Here is an 8,556-nt window from a genome sequence, read left to right on the forward strand (position 1 = left end):
CTTTTTTTCTTTTTTGGGGGGTTTTCCTCCTTTTTTTTTTTGTGTTTTTTTTTTTTTTTTCCCCCGTTTTTTTTTTTTTTTTTTTTTTGGGGGGGCCCCCCGGGGGGCCCCCCCTTTTCCTTTGAATGAAAAAATCTTCGGAACAGGAACGGTCTGTATGCTACGAGACGGGGTTTATTACTATATTATCAGGGGTGCCACAGAAATCACTAGTGAAATGGGAATCCGCGCAGAGGATTTCCGCTTCAAAGTTTCCGCCGTGCCACAGAATTCCGAGCGATTTAATTTTTCTTAGCATTGTCACAAACCAAATTCGAACTAAGGCTAGGGTTGACACCTTTCAAGATTCAATTCGAATAGGGTTAATTTTGCAGTTTTATGGATTTTATCATATCAAAATTTTATCATTTTCAAAGCTGTACTTTTATAATTTCAAAGCAAAAAAACACCCCTTATCGTGCGAGTCAAACAAAACAATGTACTCGGCAACTCTCCGTGCATGACAGCAATCAGCTGTTAAAAAAAAAGAAATCTGCATTTTACGGTAAACTTAATTAAAATGCTTTTACCGGGACTGTTGGCCATCGAAGAACTACGGAGGCAGCGCAGGCTTCTCAGATGAGCTTCGGACTCGTTTTCGCGTTCAGATTGTCTTTTGTGATTGTCTTCTATAACTACTGCTAATTTAGTTCATTACAATTAGAAGTTTTTGGTATAATGATCGCTTTGCTTCTATTTGTGCTGCCATGGGTCTGCACTTAGCCGAACAGGGGTTTTTGACATAAATGCAATGGAAATAATGTGTAGAAATGGTTTGTTAGTTCTGTTTTGGCATTTTGAAGCGATGCCACCTGGTAGAACTACAAATGACTACACATGTTTTCACAATTTGCACAAAAAGTATGCACACGTTTGACGTAAAGGAAGTTTTACTACAATGAGCTATTTTTTGTAATGCTTAATTTAAGAAAAACAGAATGCTTTCAATATAATTAATATTTAATATCTTGCTCCGAATTCGGCTTAAAAAGGGTAGCATTACTGTATTGTAAGGACCTATCTCAGGCTGGGATAGGCGTCAGTCTGTCCAGGGTCCTGAATTACAAGTTATTTATAATTCGCAAGACTTTATTTGCAAAACTATGAACTCGGCCAGCAACTGAAATAGAATGGTAAATTAAAATACCATAACCGAAGCTCACAGCAACCAGCGCTATTTAGTACTATACCTAGCTATTAGTTTGTAACTTTAACCTCACTGTCTATTAATAAATAAATAAATAATCTTAGTACAGACAAAAATATCATAATTTTACTTTTAAATATACACACATATTGTAATCAAAAAAATTAATATTACGATACAGAAATTAAAATTATATTTTTTAATTTTGGCCCAATTCTATAGTCGATCCCTAGTAACCGCTGTATAAGTCTCGACAATTTATACATTATGGCCACACTTCTCACTAAGGGGGGAGGAGTTACGGTAATAATTACGCTCGCTTAAATACATCTGGATACATAAGTCGCGCGCATGTTGAGGATCGGATTTCTCCTCTTCACAGCTGCCGGCTGCGCATCCGCTAGTTCGGATATCGCTTGCCTCTAAGCTGGAGTGATGCACTGCAACTCGTGTTAACTGGTACAACATAACATTGCTCTCGTAAAAAGTACACAACCAATGTAGCACAGAGTGATTTGCGCTAGACACGCTTTAAGTAAGCCTAAGAAAAAAAAGCAAAAATTTCAGTAAATGTTTCAGAGATCTTTAATCTTTATTAATTTTTTGTTTCTTCTTTTATGGTTAGATAGTTTTTGCATTTCCTTTTCGTCAGGAATTCAAAGTTGATCTTGAAACAAGGTTTGTAAAGCTGAAATTCAAATATATTATGAAATATGAAAGTAAGATTAAAATTAAAACTGATTAATAGCTTACAGAAAAACATATGTATGATATTTGGAACGTGAAAAGTTGACATTATAAAATAAGACTAGAATCGAATTTAAGCTGTTTGACGCCCTTAAGACCTCTAGCAAAATATTAATACCGTAGAATTATTTTATTGACGATGTTGATGATTTTTTTTTATAGAATTGAGGCCGTTTTCGTGTAGTCGTTGCTTACGAAACTTTGAATGCATATGCTCACAAGTGTCGGCGCGGCGCAGAACGTCCGCGTACGACAGATCAAGTTTTTTAAGCTTGTGCAGTTCTTGTGAAACAGTATTATGATAAAACTCAATTCCATTCAGCTCTATAACACGACCACTAGCAGATTGAGATGTATTAATATTTCGATTATAGATTACCACTTGGGAACCATTCCAATTGTTATACAAATCTGAGGCCCGCTTGCGAACATCGCGTCCAAGGCCATAGAAATCCGTATTGAATTTTTCAGAAGATTTTGGAGTAAAGTTTACATTATCATAATGGTCACCATTGCTAGAACTTCTCTTGTCTATGTCATCTCATAATTTTCGCTCAAAACGATCTCCAAATGTGGATAGATTTCGATGCTTCCGACGGTTTTTTTTTTTTATTCCAACACCCACAGTTAAATATTCTAGTGGTTCTCGCTTAATTGGAGTGAAAATCCGTCCATTTTCTTCAATAGGATGAATTTTTGTTTCACATACAGATGATTTTTTCTTGGACATATTAAGCTGCGAATTAGATGCTTCTTTGATCATTGGTGACTTGTTTTGATAACTTCTTAAATCATTTAAGTGCTTTTTAGCTGTCTTGCGTTCTTTTTTTGTGATACACTCTGATATGGCTATCGAATGATTAGATGTAAGAGATGACGCTATGCTTTGAGTTTCATCAATAAATCGCTCCAGTTGTTCTTCGATTACAGGGGTTACTGGAGATATTATATCCGTTTTTGATGAGACTCGATTTACAGTATGAGATTCTTCTTCTAGCAATGGCAATTTTTCGCCTACTTCATTATTCTGGGCGGCTTTCTTAAGCACTCCAAATATTTCTTTAAACAGTTCTCTGTACTCAGGGCGGTGACGAAAATGGGAGTCTATCGGACTTACATCGTCGTAAATACTAAATTTACAGTCCTTTCCATCACTAATTGAGCATAGAAAGTAACCCGGGCGCTCATCGGTTTGCGTGTGCTTATTGCTTGTGTCATCTGAATAACCCGATGACGAAGTTTCAACTTCTGACAGCTCAGTTGAAGTCCGTCCTAGTCCATCGTTCGTTTGTTTTGATTTATCAACCACTATTCCATCCTCTTTGTTCGCATTTATTCCAACAGGTTCCAGGTTCAAAATACTTGGACTACATTTTTTTGGCTTGTCATTGTCTTTGTCGGTACCAAAAATGTTCATGGCGGCAATGGAAGTCCTCTGGACCTCCACTAAAGCCTCATATTTCTGGACCAAGTCACGATATGGATTTGAGTTATCGATGGGATTTAGTGATTTGGGATTAAGTGAGTCCCGAAAACGTTCCTAAAAATAGAAATAAATCAAATCTGTTTACAAATGCTTAAAAAAAAATTATTGTTTTTGTAAATTTTCGGTATCTATCTTACAATTTTTAATATTTAGTGTCGTTTTGTATAGGGCTGTAATTTCAGGGCTGCCAGGGGTTAACAAGACATTTTTATAGAAGGACCTTTGATGTGGTGCAGGCGCGTCCTGTGACTTTTGGAGCGATAGGTAGTAGCCAGACAGCACACTACGACTGATGGACTAAGCGTGGGTCGTGCACCTCTGTCAGTGTGTATCGTTAGGAACCAGAGGGCACAACTTGATTGCTGAACTAAACCTGGGGTCGTGCACCTCTGACAGGGTGTAGGTAGGAACCAGAAAGTACTCTTAACTAGTAGACTAAATGCGGAACTGTACTCGTGCAAGTGTGCCTCGGTAGAACCATAGAGCACAACTGTACATGCGTGCTGCGGGTTGGTGACACGTTTCAATTGGACGGGGACCTGAATCCGTCTTGCGACGATCGAAGTGAATCGGTAAGGACCATAAAGCACTTCGACCGCGGCTTAAAGGATAGCGAGGACGTTAGTGAGGGACTCTGAAACGGGGCTGATACACGTGAGTGTACGTGCGCAGCCCTAACTCTTGGGGTTAGAATATACGAAATTTTTCAATGTATGATCTCACTTTATTCGTACAGTATAGGTATGATCTCTATGCTGCACCAGATTTTCTATGTCTTCTGCTTACCAACTCTTACTTTCAAAGGTTGATCTCTACTTCGAATTCCAGGCCCCATTTATTCTCTTTTTCCATGCCGAAACATCGTCTCGAGGCGATCGGCGCGATCTTCGCTGATAGGATGAGCTAGTTTAATTGGTAGTACTGACTGTTATTATCTCCGCTCCCATCTCTGAAATGTCTGCCGTGATTTCGTATTTTTGTTCGTTGTATACTCGACCGAAACGAGCCCGTTTTGCTGAGGCTCCGTGGCTACGCTGGACATCTGACACTAGCCGTTTCAGCAACATGCGTCCTGGTACACCCTCCAATGTAGGTATTCCGTCTGGTATTCCGATCCCAGGTTCGTCAGTTACCGTATCAAGTGGTAGATATTTATTTCCGGTCTCGGGACTGACGACGGGTGTTATATGACTGGCGCTGTGTGTGAGACGCTTGACAACGGGAAAGAGGCAATTGGCGTCGGTCACCAATCGTTAGCCCTTGGTGCGGCATTCTGGGCGGTGAAGGTCGTCGTCGTCTGGTCGGTGTCCTCTGCGACGATAAAGCTGTCCATTCTTTATCGTGTAATCTGGATTCTCCTCCGGCGATGCCCTTACTGCCCGCGACTTTGCCGACCATTACTTAAAAGAATCTGGTTCCTCTTCCGGCCTATGTAGGATCGGCAGTGGCTGTCGGATAGGGCGTCGGCTACGGTTCAGCGAGACTTGATTCTCCCAGGCTTTTCCATTTTCATTACTTGCTCGTATATTCCACCTTCACTGGATATAATTATATATATATAATATATATTGATTGGAAGAGAGGCTAGGCCAATGGGCTTGTTGCCTATAAATGATGGAGCTAGAATGGATTGTAAGCCGAAAGAGCTTTAGCCAAAGTCAATATGGGAAATAATGCGAAATATAAAAGGAAGCGAGTTGATAGGAATAAGGCAAAGATTGTAAAAGACAAGGTTGGGGATCATGTCTTGCTTAGAAGTGAAGACCGGCATCAGACAATATTGGATCCTAAATTCAAAGGACCTGGTTGCGGAGTTGCTAAAAGGTAACCGATACCTGTTGGAATCATTGACCAGTAAGCGAAGGTATAAGTATTCGCACGAGAGTTTGCAAAGGCTGCCGGATGTGCAGATATCTGACGAGAATATTGAGAAAAACGACAGTGGTGAAAAAGACACTGGTCGTAAGACCCGTTCTCGCACTGTAACGAACCACGGTTCTAGCCATGGCTCGTTACAAACAGCGGAGTGTCAGCGCATCCACTGGTCTGGAACAATAATTATTGATTATAATCAAACTGATTTACACAGAGCCAACGAACCATGGCTCTAGCCACGGTTCTCCACAAATAGCGGTGTGTCAGCACCTCCGGAAAATAAAATAGTCTTAAGCAACGCACCCAATTACTAAAATTAAGAACTCTCGATCAACAACTCTACCCATTCTTGTCCACACAACATCGCCTCGATCGCCTGTCTTATTTTGATTCCCTAAATGCGTAGATTTTAGTTTTCTCCTTTCCTATTACTAAAGCTTAATCGCTTGACAAAGTTTTGGTCACGTAAGTGCATTGGCTACCATTATCCATTGGATACAATAGAAATCGTACAATTTTCGTATCGGATGATGCTCTGCTTTGATCACTCTTTTCGCACAATACTGTGATATACCTACCGCTACATATTGCGCACTTTATGAACTGATTCTTGCAAAAATCTGGAGATATGATTTGGCTTGCCGCGACGAAAACAACGACATTCACTTCTCAAAATGTTCTTTGTCTCCAAAAGTGACACGTTTTGTGTCAACACACATACGCATGCAATGATATTCGAGTCGTAACTGGGTAGAAATTGCCTTTATTAAGAGTGACTTTACCTAACGCAATAGTTACACTACTCGACAAAATCGAACTTTTTTTTTTCCTCAAGGATCCTTCCCGACTTTTTCTGATAGATATGGGACTTTAAATTTTTTTAAAGAATTTTGGTCTTTTTACTATGGAAGAACTTCGTTTTGAAGAATTTTTGAAGTCTGGTATATTTTTTTAGCTTTTTTCAGAGATAGCGTTTTTTTCACATAACTCCAGTAGCTTACGTCTGGTTGAAAAGAACTTTGCTTTTTTGAAAAGATAACACTACTCGACAAAATTGAACTTTTTATTTAGGCTGTGAACCAAAATGACTTTTTCTGATAGATTTCGGGATTTAAAAATTGTTGTAGTACTTTATTATTTTTTTAATGGTGTAATTTTTTTTTAAGAATTTTTAAAATCTGGTATTTTTTTCATGGTTTTTTTCAGAGGTTGTGCTTCTATTTTTCACATAACTAAAGTATCTTATATCTGGTTGCATAGACCTTTGCAGTCCTGAAAAGCTATAAATCCGACCCAGACCTATTGTATCTGCAGCTTAACGCCTGAAAGATATTAAGCTTTCAAATTCAAATTTCATTATTTTATGCGGTATTTTTTTTCGAAATTTTGATTTTAAAAACTCTGGAAAAGTCGAAAACAAAATGATTCTTGTCCAAAATTTTTGGTTTTAGATAGACGCATTAATTAGGCGTGGTTTAAGGTATTGTTCATTAAAATCTATGGATAAACGGTGGAGCTAAAATTCGTTAACCAAACCTCAAAAGTGAAAAAATAGACAAAAAATACTTTTTACCAAAAATTCAACCCCTTCTCGTTCGCTTTGTTCCCAATTGGCAGTTGGGCCCGCAACCTTCCAAAAAATAGAGGTCACAGGATATAATTTTTTTTCGACTTTTCCGAGTTTTTAAAGTCAAAATTTCGAAAAAAAAAATACCGCAAAAATTGATGAAATTTGAATTTGAAAGCTTAATATCTTCAAGGCGTTAAGCTGCAGATACAAAGCGTCTGAGTCGGATTTATAGCTGCGTTTGTCAGCAACTGCAAAGATCTATGCAACCAGATATAAGATACTTAAGATATGTGAAAAATAAAAGCACTACCTCTGAAAAAACACAAAAAAAAAAACAGATTTTATAAAATTCTTTAAAAAAAACTACACTATAAAAAAAAACATAATTCGTTAAAAATTTGTAAGCCCCGAAATCTATAAGAATCTATATTTTGGGCCACAGCCTAATTCTAGTGATGACTAGTGTATCTAAAACAGAAAGAAGTTATGCCCAAACACTTGGTGATTTCAGCTTACCGTCTGGGAAATATAAAGCGTTGAAATGCAAAAATTATAACTTTTGTGCGGTATTTTTTACGAAATTTTGACTTTAAAAACTCAGGAAAAGTCGAACAAAAAATACCTTTTGGAAGGTTGCGGACCCAACTTCCAATTGGGAATAAAGCAAACGAAAAAGGGTTGTAGATTTGGTACCTGATCGCGTTCCTTTGTTCCCAATTGGCAGTTGGGCCCACAACCTTCCAACAGGTATTTTTGTTCATTTTTTAAGTTTGGTTAACGAATTTTATCTCCAAAGTTTCTGGAGCAACTGAAAATTAATTTCTTCGTTCTGGCTATAATTATGATCCGATCTGATTCAGATTCGGCAATCTGGTAGATATGGGCATTCTCTACGATACTGCGTTTTTAGTTTATCTTTGTATCTTTAAAATTGTGCATACCACAGATTTTCGTCCTTTGTGTGGGCGGAAGGGACGGGGTGAAATTTTGAAAACCACTTGTAGCAGTGTGATATCACATGAGTGTGGAAACCAAATTTGGTTTCTCTAGCTCTTATAGCCTCTGAGATCTAGGCGCTCATCGAGACTGATGTATACCTGAATCTACTCTGTAATTTTCTCCTTGTCTCCATATTCTTCAAGCAACAAACTAATAGTATCTTTATAACAAGACTCAGTTAGAATAACTCCAGACATAGGCGCTGCTGCCGCACTAGTAAGGGCATCATTCAAATAGTGAAATTGAACTTGAACTGGGACTAAAAAGGTAGTCAATTTTCTAAAGCTCCATCGAACTATCGTAAATCGATTCGCTTAAGCTTAGCAACTTGCACGTGGCTTTCTTCGGATCTCGTGTTTTGTGCTCTATTTTTTATCTCTGACTGCCTCTCCCTTTTGAGAGATTCCGCTAAACGTTTTATCAAGAATTCCACTTTGGCAACTGTACTTACAGATTTCTTGTCGTATTCAAGCATTATTTCATAATCTCTCTCTTTCTGTGATTCTTGTACGGGCCCGCTTAAAGCTAGCTCGTCAGCCTTTTTTAAATTTATTATGAGCGTTTTTTAGTCGATGTAAGAATATGCTCAAATTTTCATCGTTTGTGGACTCGCTCACTAGGTATTTGTCAATTTGGATGCACAAATTTTTAAGCTGTGTTCGGCAAGATGATCGGTAGGTGGGATCCATCGCT

At 38.3% G+C, this 8,556-nt stretch overlaps 1 pseudogene; it reads right to left on the reverse strand.

Annotated features, from left to right (window-relative positions):
* Positions 1-1,757: 1,757 nt before the first annotated feature.
* Positions 1,758-8,338, reverse strand: LOC111082215 (annotated as a pseudogene).
* Between the last annotated feature and the right edge of the window lie 218 nt (positions 8,339-8,556).

This window comes from Drosophila obscura, unplaced genomic scaffold (assembly GCF_018151105.1).
Source record: "Drosophila obscura isolate BZ-5 IFL unplaced genomic scaffold, ASM1815110v1 contig_58, whole genome shotgun sequence".
Classification (NCBI taxonomy): domain Eukaryota; kingdom Metazoa; phylum Arthropoda; class Insecta; order Diptera; family Drosophilidae; genus Drosophila; species Drosophila obscura.